The sequence below is a fragment of the Sminthopsis crassicaudata genome, chromosome 4 (assembly GCF_048593235.1).
Source record: "Sminthopsis crassicaudata isolate SCR6 chromosome 4, ASM4859323v1, whole genome shotgun sequence".
NCBI classification, from domain to species: Eukaryota; Metazoa; Chordata; class Mammalia; order Dasyuromorphia; family Dasyuridae; genus Sminthopsis; species Sminthopsis crassicaudata.
This window is the reverse complement of record NC_133620.1, coordinates 96,278,513-96,298,184: the sequence shown is the minus strand read 5'-3', so window position 1 is coordinate 96,298,184 and position 19,672 is coordinate 96,278,513.

Here is a 19,672-nt window from a genome sequence, read left to right as displayed (position 1 = left end):
AAGGGGAAGATGCCACAAGGAGGAAGATGCCATAAGGCAGGCTAAATTCCTAATGAACTAGCCATTGTGATGATTAGTAAATGGTCTAATTTCCTAAAAGAAGTTAGCAGGGAATTATTCCATTAACTGGCAGGCTAAGTTCCCAAAAAGGAGTTAGTGAAGAAGTAGGGTACTAATAGATGTTTTTATAGGAGAAACTATTTCAAATGCCAGCGCTGTCACTTGTGTGATCAAGTGAGAGTCATTTTCATTCCTTTAAGCCTCAGTTTCTTCATTGGCAAAATTAATAATAGACTAAGAATAAGAGGCTAATAATAGAATAATAATCAGAGATTCTCAACTTTTTTGTGATAGGGACACCTTTGGCACTCTGCTGAAACTCTTCTCAGAATGATGTTTTTAAATTCTCTAACTCCTAACTCTGGACCTTTCTCTACAGGGTCATAGCAGCCTTCTCAGCCTACGAACTCATTCTGACTCTGAAGCTTCTTCAGTCTTAGATCATACTCTATCACTTAGCCTTCTCACATTGGGGGAACATTCCATCCCTGAGTCCCCTTCCCTCCCAGAAGGGAATTATCTATAACTTGGCCTTTTGACTGATTGCAATAATTGTTGTATAGTTAAATATTGTTATTGTATATTATTATTTTATATATATATATATATATATATATATATATAATATAGTTATTGTAGTGTATTTTATAGTTATAATTTTGTCAATGGAAGAAATTTGAAATACATTCAAAAAGGGCCTGTGGCAACAAAGGCCTATGTAAATTCCACTAAAATTCAACAAAAACTCTCTCCTGTTAATGCCCCTCCCTATGACCCATCTGGCTACAAAGGACTTGATCTTTGTTGGAGTCTTATTCATTCCATCACTTATAATAATTGCACCTCTCAAGTTTGTTATGAGGATAAGATGACATATTATATATAATGCACTTTGCTAACCTTAAAGTACTATATCAAAGTTAGCTATTATTCTTTTTTTCAATAGATAACAGAATTTTTTGTACAAACACCTAAGGAATTCTTAAGTCACCAAATGGGAACTACTTATTTAGACCCAGAGAACCAGCCCAGGAGTTCATAGGGGGTTCACATTTTAATCCTCTGATATTTGATTTAGTGACTCTAAGCAAGTCACTTAATCCTATCATGGACCCAAACAATAGATACCACTTGCAGGATTGATCTTGTTTTCTATTTGCAAAAGGAGATTCTTCTTCTCTAGGAGTTTCCTAAATCAATATAATCTCAAGCCTCCATTTGATGCCATTGATTTAATTATCTGTGACTGCCTGCTGTGGGAATAAATGGAGTTCCCTCTAAATTTTGATGACTCGGACATCTTGCCCTTACTTTGTTCTGCTTCTGCCTAGTACTAAGCCTTGAATACTGAGAAAAGGTGGAGTCCTCTGTCTTAAGTTCAGATTCCAGCTCTGTCACCTGTGAGATCATGGGGGAGTCATTTTATTCCTTTCAGCTTCATTTTCTTCATTGATAAAATGAAAGATAGACTAAGAAAAACAGACTAATAACAGAATAATAATCAGAGATTTTTAACTTTTTTGTACTATGGATATCTTTGAAACTCTGCTGAAACTCTTCTCAAAATAATGTTTTTAAATACCCTAACTTGTGACTATGGACCTTTTTGTCCTGGGACACAATAGCTTTCTCACTCTTCAAACTCATTCTGACTCCAAAGCCTCTTCAGCCTTGAAATTTACTGTAACCTTTGGCCTTCTCACACTAGAAGTACATTCCATCCTGAGTCCCCTTCCCTCCCAGAAGAGCTATCTTAATGATGATGTCCAGGTCAGACAAGTTATCATTCCTTCTTTCAATACCACCCCAAACCTACTCCAGCTTCCTTATTTGTGTTGTCTCATGACATTAAAATGTAAGCTCTTCAAGGTCAGGAATTGTCTTTCTGCTTATATTTATATTCCCAATGCTTAGCACAGGCGATGATACAAAGTAAATAAAGTTATCCCTTCTATATTGGGGGAGATGGTTTAGGGGTAGTATTCCCACAATCTGAAAAATCCATGTGAAAATTTTTGGCTCTACATATCAGAGAAGAAATCTGAACTATTATAATAGTAAAGGATAAAAGTATATTGATATTATACAATATTATACATGTATTCTACATTTCTAAACTGTGTTATTTATTGCTCTTCACATGTCACCTGCAAAACTCCCTCCAAATTCCCATTTAATTTTTTATGCCCACCCAAATATATCAAAATAACAATGGAGAAAATCACAATGTAGAAGGGACAATTGTACTTAATAAATGCTTGTTAATTTGTCTTTAAAATAAAATATATGATTGGATTACTTGCCATATAGGGGAGGAGGTGGAGGGGAAATCGGGACACAAAGTCTTGCAAGAGTCAATGGTGAAAAATTATCCTTGCATATGTTTTGAAAATAAAAGATTCAATAAAAAACAAATTAAATTAAATTAAATATATAAAATAAAATATAAATAAATATATAAATAAATAAATAAAAAAATAAATAAATATAAAATGAAAAATAAAATATTGAAAAGAAACCAATTATAATGAAAAACAGTTATCAAAATATTATTTTAAATAAGTTCATAGACCCTAGGTTAAGAACCCCTATATTAGATGATCTTATAAGGCCCCGCAACTTTAAATCTGATCATCCTATGATCTCAAGACTTGGACAAGGGTACCCAAGACATATGTGGGCTTTGGGAGTCTGGGTGCTTCAAACAGACTTCTGGATTAGGCTGCAACCACTATCAAGTAGAGGGTATGAGTTCATGAAAAAGTAGCAACAATAGCAAGTACGATTATTCTTCAAACCTTTCAATTTGAGATGTTTCATAAGATTTGAGCTCATGGGTTCCTTCCTTCAATGATCTGTCTACACCTGCATAGAACCATTCATCCTATAAAAAATAGGAGAGAAAGAGAGATGACTGGGAGAGAGAGAGATGAGAGACTAGGAAGAAAGTGTAAGTGGGACTGAGCTGTGAGAGCAACAAGATTCCAAGAAAATTAAGGATACCACCTGAGAAGTCATTTTAGAAATGAGAAAACTGCTAGCAGAAAACAGATACCCCAAAATCATACAGTGGCAGAGCTGGGATCCAAACTCAGATCTTCTAAATACAAATCCTAATACCAAATTTATTTTTGAAGACCAAGGTGTATCAAGAAAAAATGGCAGATCTTTACGAAGAGCATAATTTGATGGGGAGGTGAGGGGATAAAAGGACAGAGGGCATCATGTGATTGATTGGAAGGGTGTGTGTGGAGAGAGTGAAAAGGTAAAGCAAGGGAAGGTGGAAGATGCCAAGGACATTTGTGCGAATCCCTGACCAAGCAGAGAGGTGAGCACTGGAAATGGCAGGCTGGCTGGTTCCAGAATTGCCCCTCCCTCATCCTGGCTCAGTAGCATAGACAGCTAGTGATTCTGGTCTAACTAGGGAGGGGAGGAGAAATGATGAAGAATGTAGGCAGCTGATCCTGCCCTGTGCTAACAGGCAGCTGTCAGCAGAAGATCCGCTGTGCTCCCTTCTAGCCTGTTTGCTCTGCCAAAATACTAGTTCCGTCCTCCTGATATTGGTGTAATCCATCTCTCACCTTTTCAATTATTTTCCCCATCAACCCAGACTTCCCAGAGGTGTACTCCTCTTTGGAGGAGAATTAAATACAAATTACACACATACACAAAATGGGCTTCAATTCCTCCACAAATGCTCTTTTCCTTTCCTAATCTCCACCTTCCATAACTCCCCAGGTCAGAGTCTCTACTTCAGACACATAAAAATGTGCATCAACCTCCATTCCCTCCAAAGAACTGTTCAGCTTTCAGTTCCAAAGCTTTGAACATTTTCCTGTTCTTTCTTCCCTTTCCTCCTTCTCACCCATTCTCAAAGCCTTCATCATTGTCTTCATTATCATCATCATCTCCAGCATTTACATACTGCTTACTATGTGTCAGGCGCTGTACTAGGTGTTTTCCAGCTATTATCTCATTTGACTCTCACAAAAACCCAGCAAGGTAGTACTATTAATACCCCCATTTTACTGACAAGGAAACTGAGGGAAACAGAAGTTAAATGGCTTGACTAGAGTCACACAATTACTAAGTGTCTGAGACTGGATTTAAAGAAGCATTCTTCATCCCATTCAATAATTCCTACAATTACTTCTTCTCTTCCAATCCCTGATATTAATGTCTATAACTCTCTGTGCCTCTGCAATTAGTATTGTACTCATCAATATTTATTTTTGCCATGTCTGTGTCTCGTGCATAACCATCTGTCTGTCCTGTCTCTTCCATTTAACTAACAGCTGCCCTAGGGCCTTGGCTGCGTCTCTTTTCTCTGGGTCCCAGGATGGGATTTTTATGGAGGAAGGGTGGTAGATGGATGGGGTCGACAAGAGACATTTATTGACAGAGGCTCAGTCTGGATGATGGATGTACCTCTTTTCAAAAAAGCTGGCTGGCCCAATTAGTTAATGGGGCTCAGGAGGGATGCAAAGGAGTAGACCCACAGAGCAGCAGCCCAAGATACTGAACGGGCCCTGCTGGAGTTCTCACACACCCTTACTCTCTAGCTTTAGCTGCCTTGATGGTTATTTAATGACTCACCCACCCGCACCCTGTAGACAGGGCAGCCACGCCCAGGGCAGCTGGCAGCCTTGACAGGATTTCTGTTCTGAGGTGCTGGGCTGTCGGCCAGGCCACAGATGGGTATTGATGGTTAGCCAAGTTGTTCTGGGGCCCCAGGGCTGGGCTAAGAACCTGCTGAGTAGCAAAGGCTGCATGCATTTCCCTGTCACCAAACTCAACCTCTTCACAGAGTCCCAACTAAGGGGTCTATTTATTAATAATAGCAATAATAAGCTAGTAGAGTCAGACTGTGGAAGGACCTTTTAGCTGACCTCTTTCCCATTCCAGCAGCTTACATGCAGTAGTCATCCTCATTCATGCCCTTTCTCCTCCATAGTCTAGCTTTCTCTAAGATAGCCCCTCTGGAAAAGAACTGCTTAAACTCTAGTGATAAGGGGCACCTCTCCTCTTCAGAGACAGAATATTATAGTGGACATGACTCTGGACTAGGATCCAAGACTTCAATTTAAGACCCAGATGCTATTTACTATTTTATGACTTTAGACCAGTCACTTCCTGTCTCAGAGCCTCAGTTTCCTCTTTTGTAAAATGAAAATGTTACATATTGAATTACTTGGTGAATAGGGGAAGAGAGAGAAAAAAATGTGGAACATAAAAGTTTGCAAGGGTGAATGTTGAAAATTATCTATACATATGTTTTGAAGATAAAAAGCTTTAATAAAAAAGGGAAAAATGAGAATGTTAGATCACATGATCAGTGAAGTTAGTATTGACTCTTACTGTTTATGATTCTATAAGCTCCGCTTGGAAGGTCACAGAAGGAGTCTATGCTATCTCAGAGTGGGTGGAAAGTGATATATATATGGAGGCCAGGGCTGGATTTTCCTCTCCCTCCACTTCTAGATAGCTAAAGGAGACTGAAGTATGTGCCCACCAGCTTTGCATAAAAACTTACCCTGACTATATTCTTCAGGAAGGATGTCTGTAAACATTACTTATATTAAATCCCTGGAAATTTGCCCAGATGATTTTGGGGAAGCTATTCTACTTATTGGAAATATGACATAGGAAAGACTCATAATCACAGAATCTCAGGGACACAACCAAAAGACCTACTAAATTTGGCTCATATCTGAACAAGGATTCTCTCTATATACAATCTTGACTTGAAAACTCACAATGAGGGATTTATAAAGATAATAATTTAGAGACAAAGGGCACTAAATCTCAGTGGCCATCTAATCTACTGAGTAGGAACACAGGCTACAGTGTCAGAGAACATGGGTTCAAAACCCAGCTCTTAGACTTACAACCTCTGTGTTTCTGGCCAAATTATTTCTGTCTTAAGACCTTATTGTCTTCCCTATAAAATTAGGAGATTGGACTAAATGCCTTCCAGTGTCTCTTTTAGGGGCTGTTCATTCTTATAGAAATTTGTTGTCTGACTTCAGCTCTCAATTTATAATCCTGTGATCCTTAGTTCCCATTTTCCAAATGAGAAAAACTGAGGTTCAAAGTCATTAAATGCTTCTTCCAATGTTATAGAAGTCATGTCAGAATTTGAACCCAGACCCTCTGACACCAATTTGAACACTCTTTTCTTTGTTTGCTTTTTTTCCCCTTTGTTTTCTTTTTTCTCTAGAACTCTATCTGCTTCAATAGTATAGCAAAGTAACCTATTCTAATTTGGGGTGACTCTTATTATTAAGATTTTTTTTCATTGTACCATGGCTAAATTTACCTCTTTGCAATTTTCACTCATTGGTTGAAGTTCTGTCCCCCTAGGATCACTTCCTTCTATCTCATACCCACTATCATTGCCTTTTTGGATTGAATGGAAACCACATATATCTTGTGTCTTGAACATTCCATCCTGGATCAAATTGATGGTGTGAAGGATAGAAGATAGGAGATGGGGGTGACAACCTAAGGATTTATCCAAATGGCTTATCCAATTTTTTTTTTTACCATTTTCAAAATATCTTGATACTCTCAAGTTGGGTAAGTTGCTATGTTGATTCATATTCTCTCACTCCATAATGCAACACCTTTGATAAAAGAGGGAATATGGTGTGATAAGAAGAACGTTGAGGTGAATGGAAAAATGCTTGGGTTCTACCCATATGACCTATAGCTAATAACACAACTTCTTTGGGCCTCAGTTTCCCAATATGCAAAATGATGATGTTGGAATGGATATCTTTAGGCTCCCTTCTAGCTGGAAAATCATTACATTTGAACTCCTAGATTAGTGGTTCCCAGGGATTACTTCCAACAGAGACTAGATATTTGTGCCCAAATAAAGGGCACAGGAAACAGATCAGAAAATAGACATGGGGAGATTAGATATTTCAAAATAAATAAACTAGTCCAAATACATCAGTTCCTCCTGCTATATGACTAGGTTGTCTTCACTTGCCTAATTCCAAATTTTGTTATTAAATGGGGAGAATGATCCCCATTTCTAAAACAGTAGAACAAAAATCTATTTCTGTGCCATGGGAAGTCTCCTTGATGTTGAGTGGGAATGGAACATAACATTGAGAGGGCCTGGTATTGTCCAGAGATTCATTGCTATGTTCAAAGTCATTATTTTTTTTTAGAATGTCACAAACAAGAGGCTCTGCTATTCCTCCTAAGTCTGAAAATAAGGCACCTCTGCTCAAGGCAATGGCTTGGGGTGATGTCATTTTCCACTCTGATTTTTAGGAATGATTGAATCACATGACCTCCTTTATATTTTCAAGGCTGAGATTATTCAAGAGAAAAGGGAAGTCATAAGGATTCAGCTTAGTCTACTGTTCTAGAGCTTTCAATTCAAAGATATTAGTATATTTCACCTCTTTCCATTCTCCACCACCAGGGGTTATCACAGAGAGTCAACACTTCATTGTCTACACAGGATTCACCATTTCCCATTGTCATTAATAAAATTTGAAATTCTGGACCAGTTTTTCCCTTCTGCTTAGTTTTTTTATTGCTCTCATGCCAACAGACCCAAGTAGCCCAAACTAAAGAAACAGAGATTGAGCCAAGAAACCACAATAAGGATCAGAGACCCATAAATGTAGAGATGGTTAGTTGTCAGAGGTAGACCAGGAAACTAAAGCCCCAAAAGATGGGGTCATTTGTCCAAGATTACCATGAGTCATGTCAGAGGTAGGATTGAGACCCAAGTCTTCTGGCTCCAAATTCAGCATTGTTTAAAAAATCACAAATAAAATCATTTGATGTATCCCCAAAGTCAAACAGATATGACTTTAAGATTATTAAGATGATAAGAATGAAAGCTGAAATATATTTTAGGATTCCCTGGATTGACCCTTGCCTTTGTTCCTTTGTATCAGCCCAGGTAATCAGGAGGTATTACCAGAACATTTTGAGAATGAGAAGTCAACAAATCCCATATTCCTAGAGAGAAAGTCTCCAAAAACTCTATCAGGAGCCATCAGCTCTTCATACCAAACTCAGATTGAGTATTTGACTTAGTGGAAGTGTGGGATGAATGGCACTTTCCCATGTCCACTTCTTCTCTTTGGATCAGAGAGGTCATGAGACATCTCTCCTTTCTCATACAGACTATTAGCAGAAAGTAGTTTGGCAGAAAGGACTGAATATCCAGATATCTTAAAGGCCATTCAGACCTTGGAAGCTCCCTAACCTTTTGTTGCCATTAACTGACAAATAAAGGACTCAACCTAAGCATCCCCTTTGCCTTGCCCCCAGGGTTTCCTACTGTGACCTATTCCTCTCAGTAAAGAATGAAGTCCAGACTGACTCTGGGGAAAATGAGGCAGGCTCTAGATTGTGTGTCTTCTTCAAGAGGAGGAATTTACAGTACAAGTTACGCCCCTGTAAGGAAGTCAGAGAGGCCTAGCCTCTAATAACACCCCAGCCTCCCATCCCTTGGTAGGCAGGTCATCATTTTCATACTTACCCGCTTAATGTGATGTCTTTAGGCAGTCAAAGGAAATGTAGCCGCAATTAGATGTAACAACAAGCAAACATAATGGGACTTTGTCTTTCTATGAGGCCTTTCATTCTAAAGCTTGGGTAGATTTATGAGTCTCTGGAGGCCGCCAGCCATTTTATAGGTGGGTAAACTGAGGCATTGAAAGGGATGGAGAAGTGTATTACAGCTCATATCAAGACAAGGACTAAGAATTCCATTTGGAAGTCTAAACCCCTATCTGTCCCTAGCATATGGTAAGTCCCTTAGATTCCAAAAGGAGTCCCTATTTCCTCTAGACAAGACCTAGTTCATCCCCTTCCCAGAAAATCTTTCATCCTTCAAAGAAATCCAGAATGGGATTCTCTTTACCAAGTTGGGTAGATAATAGACGAAGCATCCAAATGGAGGCAAAAGGCAACAAACATACTGGCATGGTAGAAAGAGCCTTGAATCTGAAGTGAGGAAACTTGGGTCCTATTGGCAAGCTGTTTTCCCTCAGTTTCCTCTTCTATAAAAATCAGTCCCATTTCTAACAGAAAGATGTCTAGTCTGGTCAAGAAAAGACCAATTATTCTGAAATTCATGACATGATCTCTCAAGTCCTCCAGTTACCACAATCTGGATATGATTCTCTGAGAACCAAGTTTTCAATTAACTTAACCAGATCAGTGGCCCTTCACTTCCACTGGCTAGGGAAATCTAAAATAATCTCTAGTGTCAGTTTTCCTCACTAGGCTAGGATCTACTTGGACCTGCCAGGATATAACCACTGCTGCACAGTCATAAGTAAAATTTAGAGTTGATAGGGGTCTTCGTGGTTATCTAGTTCAACCTCCTCAACTTATGAAAGAGAAAACTAACACTCAGAGAAAGTGACATGTACTATCCAATGTTACAAAGGAAATTTAAGTGAAAGAACCAAGATTTTAGCCCTTAGACTATAAGTCCTGTGCTCTTTTCACATGATGTTGCCTCAATCAGAATATAAAAATCCATTGTATGCAAGTGCTATGAATGGCCTTGCACATTCAGTGAACAGAATGCTGAATTCTGAGGCAAGAAAACCTGAGTTCAATTTACTAGCTGCATGACCCTAGGCAAGTCTATTATCCTGCCTCAATCTCCTCATCTGTAAAATGAGGATAATAATAGACCTATTTCCCAAAGGTATTGTAAAGATCAAATGAGATGATATTTGTAAAGTGCTTTGCAAACCTTAAAGAAACATATACATATATATATATATATGTGTGTGTGTGTGTGTGTGTGTGTGTGTGTGTATAAATATATATATATGGGGGGTATGTATGTATATGCTAACTATTATTATGTGCCCTACCTCACTCCTACAACTTTTTTTTCAGAGATGCTATCATTTCCCCCTCCACTATCCATGAAATCTGTGTAGATGGTGCTCAGTTTTTGTCAATCAGTTTAAAGTCAATTATATCCTACAAGCATTTATTAAATGCTTATTGTGTATGGAATACAGTGCTAAGTGATGGAAATGTTGGAAGTTGGAAAAGTTGGAAAAATGTTCCAACCTTCAAGGAGTTAATATTTTCCTGAGAGAGATATCCCATTATAAGAGGATCAATAGTTCAATAACTTATTTCACCCCATTTAAAGTAATTGATAAAATGATAAACCCTGACCTCCTAATTAAATAAGAATACAGTCTCAAAGACTGTAGACTAAGTGTAAAAAGTTTTTGATCAATGTATTGGATGAATTAGTGTGGAAAAACCTTTGATCAACATATTGGATGACTTAGAACAAAGTTATTTTGGGGAAATTTGATCATGACCACATATTTTCTATAAGATACCAGTTTAATTCAGAACTCAGGAGATCCAAGGGTTTGAAAGCTGAGTGGAAGTCTTCCAGCTAAGAAGGAATCACTTGGGAAAAAAAGAAGAAAGCCCCACCTCTATAGACAAAAATAAATGTAAGCTAATTTGAGGAAGGAAGAATGCTTACAATGAAGTGAGATCAGGAGTTGGGCCTCAAAGAAAGAAAAGGAGTCTAAGGAACAGAGGTGAGGTTAGAATGACATTTGCTGATGGGGGTAGTGATTGTAAAAGAATGGAGTCAGGAGATGGAATCCCAAGATTGGGAAACAGTAAGTAAGTCAGTTTGTCTGGAATGCAAACTATGTAGAGAGAATAATGTGAAGTAAATCTGGAAAAGAAAGCTGGAGCCAGATTGTGAAAGTTTCCACAAGGCCAGATGAGGTGTTGGTCAGTTACACTATGGGCAATAGAGTTAGGAGCTTTTCAAACTAGGAAGACCCGATCAGGGAGACCAATCAGGAGATTTTTCCAATAATGCAGGAGGAAAGTCATGAGGAGTTAGCCTTAAGACTAGGGTTGTGTGAGTAGAAAGAAGATAATAGATCCAATTCGATGAATACTTATTATACGCCAAGAACTGTGCTAAGTACCAGATGCAGGAGATGTTGTAGATGTAGAATTGACAAGTTTGTGGCAAGTGACTGGGTAAGGTAAATAGAGATTGAGGAATGAGGGATAACAGTGGGGTTATGAATCTGGATGATTGGAAGAATGGCTATGGCCTCAGCAGAAATAGAGAAGTTAGGAGTAGAGGGAGACATCTAAAGGAAGATCATCAATTCTATTATGGACATGTTGAGTTTGAGAGGCTTACAAGCCATTCCAAAGGAGAGGCCCAGCTGGCAGTTGGTGAATATTGGCTTACTACAAACACTAGCAATTAGGCTACGTCCATTGTACTGAAGGGGAGATAAATGAACTCATTGTTAAGAGGTCTGAACTCAAAATTTCGTGCTTTCTCTTTGGAAAACGAGTGATGTTCCAGAATAAGAGAGGGATACTCATTCTCCTTGGACATTGAGTTTTGGGTTTGTAAGAACTTAAGAGAGGGCTGCCACTTCAGCTCCCCACAGGATAGAAGGGTTGTGCTACCTTCCAACCCAAACCATTAACAAATGAAATAATCTGAGCCCTACTTATCTCCCTTCATGCTTCACCTAGGTGCCATAATGTGAATTTGAGAGTGGTCAGGTGACAAGAGAGACAGGGTGTGTCCAACTGGACCTCTTGAGTTGGGTTCTGGCTTTTCTCTCTCTCTCTCTCTCTCTCTCTCTCTCTCTCTCTCTCTCTCTCTCTCTCTCTCTCTCTCTCTCTCTCTCTCTCTCTCTCTCTCTCTCTCTCTTCCAAACCCGTAGCAGTGAGGTCTGGCTATGGTCTAAGCACTACAATACCTAATTGCTGTTTGTGCTCATTATACCATCATCACTAGTCCAACAGCAGTGAATGACGAGCATTACTCATCAGAGCTGGCTACATTACAACTAAAAAAGGCAGGAACTTCTTGGCAAGGATGGAGAGGGAAGAAGGCAAGAAGGGTGATGAGGCTGCAGTAAAGTTAGGGTCAGAGCATTCCCCAAACCCAGCTCCATTGGATCCCACCTCTCTGGCTAAGGGAAAGATTAGCTACATGAGAATGGAAAGCCCTGGGGTTTTCCGGCCACACCGAGAACCTTCTCATGTTATACTTAGAGGGCAAAAACAGTAGAAGGAGCAGTGTTTCTCACACTGGGGAAAAGATCATAGGAATTTTCCATGGAGGTCTCAGAGACCAGCTGCTTTTATGGGAACAATTCAGGTACTGGATTATTTTTCCCCTTGGGATTAGAGATGGGAGTAGGACAGGAAGTAATTATAGAAAAAGATTTGGTTGTAGCCTGGACATGATTAAAAGTCACTGTTCTTGGGTATCTGGCTGTCAAAGGGCACTTTTTGCTGGACATATCTCTTCTAGGCAGACTCACTTATAGAATCAGAGAATGTTTGAAATTGGAAAGCACCTAATCTTGTAACCCTGATTATTTTCCAAAGTAAGGAGTATGAAATAATGCCCAAAATTATTGGATATTTGTGATATATGAATATGTATATATGGACATACAACATATAATTAGTTATTTGCATATTGTCTCCTCTTGTTAAAATGTGAGTTCACTGAGATTAGAGACCATATTTTCAACTTTCTTTGTATCCTCTATACTTAGTACAATGCCTGGCACATGGTAGGAACTTAATAAATGCTTGTTATATGATTCTCATATAAATATATCTACAATTTATAGTGGGAATGGAAAGGAAAGGAGTAAAAACACAAAATCCTCATTCTATTTCTTTACCCTTCTCAAGCTATAAGCTTCTTTTTCCTTATATTGACCATTTTATTTATTGACTTTTATTCCAAAATGGAGGCTACATAATGGAATGTACACCCAATGCCTTCATCTTCTCACCATCATCATTCCCTAATTTCTTGGATTCTGTTTCCCATTCCCATTATTCTATTAAATCAGTTCTCTCCAAAGTCAACAATGACCTCTTAATTGCCAAGCCCATGGCCTTTTATCATACCTCATCCTCTTTGACTCTGGTAACCACTTTCTTCTTCCATAGTTCTTATGACACTACTCCCTTTTTGATTTCCTACCTAGTTACTATTCTTTGATCTTTTTTTCTGATTTCTTTTCTTAGTCTCACATCTACTATGTAGGCATTCTTAAGACACTATCCCTAGAGCTCTTCTTTCTCTACACCGCCTTGAGGGCCCTCATCTACTTCCATAATTCCAATTCTCCTTTACAGATGACTTCCAAATATGTATCTCTAGCTTTCATCCCTCTCCCATATTAATACTGATCATTAGATACCTCTATCTGAATGTTCTATCTGCACCTCAAGTTCAACATGTCTATAGCTTGCTTGAAGGGTTTCTGTCTCTAAAATTCCTGGATTGTATGACTTAAAATGGGAGTTGGAAAAACTTTGATAACAGAGCAGGAAGGGTGAAAACAACCAACCAAACAAAAAATAACTAGCTGTCTCCTCTACCACCTCTATAATTGGTTATTGAATTGTCAATGTGAGAATCTCCTTAGCATCTCCAGATTGAATTTATCATCCTTCCTCCAAATCTATTTCTTTTCTCTTCTAACTTTCTTATTTCTGTTAACACACTTCCATTTATTCAGTCACTCTAGCTCAAAACTGCAAATTTATTTTTGTCTACTCCCCTTCCTTTGTTCTCAATATATGATCAGATACCAAATATTTTCAATTTTATCTGTGCAATAGCTCTGAGATCTATGTCTCTCCACTGCTGTTCTATTATCCTCATTCAAGCTCTCACATCAATATGGGGGATCCACAGGTTTTTTTGCATATTTTATCCTCCCCCTTTCATTAGATTGTGAAATTCTTGAGAGTAGAAATTGTCTTTTGCCTTTCTCTACCAAATGAAATGCAAACTGCCCAACCTGGCATTCAGGATCCTCCAACAGCTGATACAATAACTTCTTCACTTTTTATCATACTTCTATTGCAACTATTTACCTCCTATACTTGAAACTCAGAAAGATATATGAAAAAGAACAAATAGAAATCCCAGGTCTCTTTCTCAGGGACATAGGACCTGAAGAAGGGAAGAGGGGAATAATCCATCACTCTTGTCAGTTTACATTCTAATGAGAGTAATCACACAAAAAGAAGAGTTGGAAAAGGATGGGAAAGAGGTGAAGAGGGTGACACCCAGAATGGGTGGGCAGAACAGTTGAGAAATAGATAAATAGTACTGTGAAGGCCTGGTTTCCTAAGTATAATTTTGGGAAAGAGAATAAGACATAGTTTTGATGATCTGAGCTGGAATCTAGATCTGCTACTCACTAGCTGTGACAGCAAACAGATCACTCAACTTCTCTGATACTTATCCAAAAAAATGAGGATAATAATACCTGCCTGCCAACTTGGGCTTGTTGTAAGGATTAAATGAGGTAATACATGTGAAAGTGCTTTATAACCTGCTAGAGGACTGTAAAGTATTATCATTATTCCAGGAAGTCTTTCCTTATTAGGCAGACTAGAGCTGTGGGAACCCAGCTGAGCATGAGAACCATGCCCTATATCCAAGAGATTGAATAAGCATGATCTTAGCCCAAATACTGACAAAGATAATAAAAAGAAACTCAAGGCCTATTTGTGTACATTATTCTAGTACCAAATGGTTTTTAATGGAACTCTGATGGATGCTAATGTGCTCAGGGAGCAGGGCAAGATTCAACTAAGTAGCAGTAGAATAATAATAAGTAGCATTTATGTAACTCTTTAAGGTTTACAAAGTATTTTATAAGTATCTCATTTGATTCTTACAATCCTAAGAAAAGTGCTATTATCCTCAAACTGAACTAAAGATCAAGTGATTTATCCAGAGTCATTTAGCTAGTAAGAGGCCAGGTCTAGATTTGAACTCAGAATTTCCTAACTCCAGGTCCAGTGTTCTAGCCATTGTGCTACCTAGCTGTCTCTGGTATTAGGTAATGTGAATTTTGTGAATGAGAAGGTGAATCTTGAACTGAATCAGGATAAGAAAAACAGGAGTTAGGTAAGAAAAAGTGGGAAGACTGATCCAGGGAATAAGATCTGTATGTAGATTAAAAGAATTCAAAGTGTTAGGAAGGAAACAAGGGACATCTCTGAGCTAAGGCAGAGAGAGATGTGGGCTGATGGTCAGTGAAACTAGGCAATGGCTGGCCAGTAGATTCAAAAATCCAAAAAAATTATAAACACCTATCTATGTATTTATTTGTCATATATATACACACATTTATGTGTGTATATACACATATATACACACATGCATATACACATATATATTGGAAATAGTGTGTCTCATATACACGGGGAATTAATAAGCCATCTAGTTCAACTCCCTCATTTTAGAGATGAGGAGACTGAGGTCCAAGGGGTTAAGTCTCTGGCTATTCCATCCTGAATTGTGTACCCCCAATTTAATCTGGTCTTCTAAGCTAAGTAGGTAAGATCCTGGATAGTACCAGAATGGGAGAGTGCCCAGAAGCTTTAGACATCTTTTTCTAGTGGCATTGAAGTGAGAAAGACTTGGGTACAAACTCTGATTCAGAAACTTCTTAGCTGAATGACCCTGGACTGGCCACTTAACCTCTGGACTTTAATTTCCTTCTCTTTAAGATGCTGGAGCTGAACTTAATGATTTCTAAAAAGTCTTCTAACCCTAAATCTTCAAAGAGTTTGTCCAAGATTCTGACAGTAGTAGGTGTCAAAGGCAATTTGAACTTGGTCTCATGACTTAAGAGCTCTCTTTTTCCATCATACCATAATATTCCCCTAATAATATATTATTTGATCCTTATAAAAGTAATTTGTCAATTCCTGAAAGAAAAGAAAGAGGGTCAGAAAACTGAAGAGGCAATAGCTTTAAACAATGAGTTTAAATTTAGGAAATGCTGAGGATCTCTATGTGTCCTGAAAGAGGAATGGGTAAACTTTAGAGCTGAAGGGGAAGGAAATAAATATTTGGCACTGTGGTAAATGCTTTGCAAGTATCCTCTCATTTAATTCTCACAACAATCCTGGGAGATAAGTATTGTTATTATTATTATTATTATTATTATTATTATTATTATTATTATATCTCCATTTTACAGATGAGGAAACTGAGGCAGGCAGAGGTTAAGCATCTTGCCCAGGGCCACACAGTGAGTAAGCATCAAAGGAAGGGCTGAAAATCCAACCTTTCTGACCTTAAGTCTGGTGTTCTATTCACTGTATTACTTACCTGCTTCTAAGATCAGTCTATCCAACCACACCACCTCACCTTACCTCTCTTTCACAAATGAGAAAACTGAGGCTCAAGGACCTGTCTAGGACTGATTAGTAACAGTGTAGGTATTTGAACTTGGGTCTTCTGCTGCTAAATTTAAATTCTAGGGTGACATCCTCTTTTTCCAGTCCTGAGGGCACAGATACTTGGGCCTCAATTCGGATCAACTGCTTAAAGATTATAAATGTTTCTGCCTACTCTATCTGCCACCCAAAGGTCATTAAGAGTGTGTTGCACTAATTATTTGCATTATATAGGGATTGCATTATATAGGGAAGTGGTAATAAAACAATCTTAGTTTTTTTCCTAGTCCAGGAAACCAGAATTCTCCTCCTAATATGGCAATGACAGATGTCCAGTTCTGCCAAGGCCCAGAAATCTATGCTGAAAATGGAAAGTGCCTAAAAAAATAATATGGTATTCTAGAAAGAGAAATCACTGCTTGTAGGTACTAGAAGGACAGTGTCTCAGAAGAACTTTGTTGCAGGCCCATCTTTTCTGTTAATTCACTCTATGACCTTGACTCAGTCATCTGATTTTGAGGACCTCAAAGACCTCCTGAAGCCAACAGACTCAAAGTCTCTACCCTGCATCCCCAGACACATACATCATGATAGCTACATTCTCATTGACTCCTCAATGGGAGTCAGGACTCTTGGATTCCTTTGAGAATTGAGTTGTTTATGATGCTTTAGATGACTTGAGTTCTAACATCAGCTCCATATTTATATGAGAATGTAGGATCATCAATCTAGATCCATGAAAGGAATCTCAGAGATCATATAGTCCAATCTCCCCATTTTATAGATGAGGAAACTTAGTCCCAGAGAAGTAATATGATTTTCCTAAGTCACACAGGTAATATGGAGAGACATTATTCAAACTCTGTGAATCCAAGTTCAGTGTTAAGCAGACACACTGGTGTCTATTATTAGTGAACTGCGTAGCCCTGAGCAAATCACTTCTCTGAGCTTCAGTTTCCTCATCTGCAAAAAGAATAGATAATTTCGATGACCCCCTCCTCTAAAAATAGATGACTCTTTAAATTGATTAAGTTCTCTGTACTTCTGTGGTGGATCTCAGTCCCATGCTTGCTGGTCCCAATGTCCCTGCATGCTATGAAGTGATAGTGGTGAGAGTAAGAGTGATGCTTCAACTTAGAAAGAAACTCCCAAGATTCTAGGATATAAGGAAGTCAGTGGGGAAATGGAGCAAGGAGAGATGATAAATATCCATCTGATCTGACCATCAAAGTGTGGAAACTAAGCATGCTATAATTGGAGGGGATGAGAAAAATTGGGAACCTAAAATACATGAAAGGTCTGGGAGCTTGCATTGGAGCTAGGAAATGAGGGTTCATTCCTTACCCAAAACTTCCCATCTCCCTTCCCTGTCCATATTCCTGTACCTCCATAGCAGACCTTCCAATATCCCACATTCTTCTTTCAGACTTTCCTTCAGCACTCCCATAGAGTTTTCCTCAGTCTTAGGGATGGTCTTAGGCTCATAGGTTTCTGACCATAGAACTGTTCTAGTATTCTCCTTCGGTCACATTTCTCCCTGGAAGATATATAATCACTCCTTAACATGGAGGAAAATCTTATAAGGAATAAAATTCTGATGGCAAGGCCCCAAACAAATTAACAAATGGGGATGCAAACATTTGGTTACAAGATACTTGGTCCAAAGACACTCAATTCACACTATAGGTGATCTTCTCTCTTACCTCAAAAAACAAACAAATAAAATGGAAGAGAAATGACCAGTGTCCAAGACAGGAAGAAGATGGGGATCTCAGAATCATAATAAAGAGGGAAAGACTGACTATTCCATATCCATAAGCTCCTCCCCTCCCTATTATTTCTGGGCTTTTCATTATCCTAATGATTTTTCTCATTACTTTGTTCCCAAGAACAGTTTCTTGTACCATACAGAAACCCATTATTCAACCCATCCTGTACCCCAGTCCAGAAATCCCTCTGCCCTCATCTCTGCCCCACCCTGGAAGCGTCTTGAATCAAAGAACAAGGCCTCCCAGGCTCTCTCCCTGATAGGGCTAGAGGGTGGATGACTCCACTGTTTCAGGATTCCTAAAAGGCTGAGGAAGGAAAATTCTCTCCTTGTGCAATCTTACCTTGCCCCGAGGAGCCAAGAAGCTGGGATAGAAGAAAAGAAAAACTTCCACATGTGGTTTTATAAAACTACAGTTCCTGTTCTGAGGAAATAATGAAACCTAATACTTTCCTCTCTTTCCTCAATTTCCTTATCTGTAAAATGAAAGGATTGTACTGAATGGTCTATAAGTCATTTCTAGGTTTCCCTCTGTGATCCTTTTTTCCTTACCTTCTCTTCATTCTCCTCCCTTCTACTCCTTTTGTAAATAGAATCCTTTGATATTAATTCATAAAAAATCCGTTCTTTTTAGAAGATGGAGGGAAGTCTGGAAATCAAGTTATTCTATGACTTTGGAGGAGGGATGGTGAATTTTTTAAAAGATATGGCCAACAGTTCCAATGATCCTGTGATGAAGAGAGCCATCTACAACCAGAGAGAAGACGGTGGGAATTGAGTGTTGTTCACAACACAGCATTTTCACTTTGGGTTGTTGTTTGCTTGCATTTTATTTTCTTTCTAATTTTTTTCTAGTTTGATTTGATTTTCTTGTGCATAATTGAATAAAAATATATGCATATATTGGATTTGACATATATTTCTACCATGTTTAACATATATTGGACTACTTGCCATCTAGGAAAGTGGGTGGGGAAAGAGGGGAATAATTGGAACACAAGGTTTTGCAAGGGTTAATGTTGAAGAATTACCCATGCATGTTTTAAAAATAAAAAAAAACTTTAATTAAAAAAATTGTCCAAAGAGTTGTCCAGGATGAGTGGACTGTAATTTTCACCAGTAAATTGATGAGAAACTTTGAAATATAAAGGCTTCTCATCAAATGTTCCTTAAAAGTAACATTTAATGAAAGCATTGGCCATAATCTGAATTGACACTTTTCTTCAAAGACCCTCATAGAGGTCTTCATAACTTCTGTAAATTACTAAGCAGACAAAATGATCAGTGCTTATTAATTAAAACATTTCTATACTAAATAATCTCTATTAATAAAAATAATCATAGTTAACATTCATATAGCATTATTTGGTTTGCTAAGTACTCTCTTTTGCTCCAGTGAGGTAGGTGCTACTATCTCTATTTTACATATAAGGAAACTGAAGCAAAGAGGGATTAAGGGATTTGTATAGGAGAACATAGCTATGTAAGTGTGTGCAGCAGGATTTGACTCTATGAGCAGTGATCTTTCCATCATGTCATTGGCATGGAGAGAATTTTCCTTCCTCAGCCTTTTAGGAATCCTAAAAAGTGGAT